This window comes from Rhincodon typus, chromosome 14 (genome assembly GCF_021869965.1).
Source record: "Rhincodon typus isolate 14 chromosome 14, sRhiTyp1.1, whole genome shotgun sequence".
Lineage (NCBI taxonomy): Eukaryota > Metazoa > Chordata > Chondrichthyes > Orectolobiformes > Rhincodontidae > Rhincodon > Rhincodon typus.
The window spans coordinates 3,660,397-3,660,702 of NC_063345.1; positions in this window are offsets into that span (position 1 = coordinate 3,660,397).

The window sequence follows — 306 nt, forward strand, 5'->3', positions numbered from 1 at the left end:
GCAGGTGGAGCACCTGTACAGTGTGCCCATTGACTACCCATTACCTGCACCTGGGCAGGTGGAGCACCTGTACAGTGTGCCCATTGACTACCCATTACCTGTACCTGGCCAGGTGGAGAACCTGTATAGTGTGTCCATTGACGACCCATTACCAGTACCAGGGCCAGTGGAGCACCTGTACAGTGTTTCCATTGACTACCCATTACCTGTACCTGGGCAGGTGGAGCACCTGTAAATGTGTCCATTGATGCCCCGTCAACTGTACCTGGGCAGGCGGAGCACCTGCACAGTGTGCCCATAAGTACC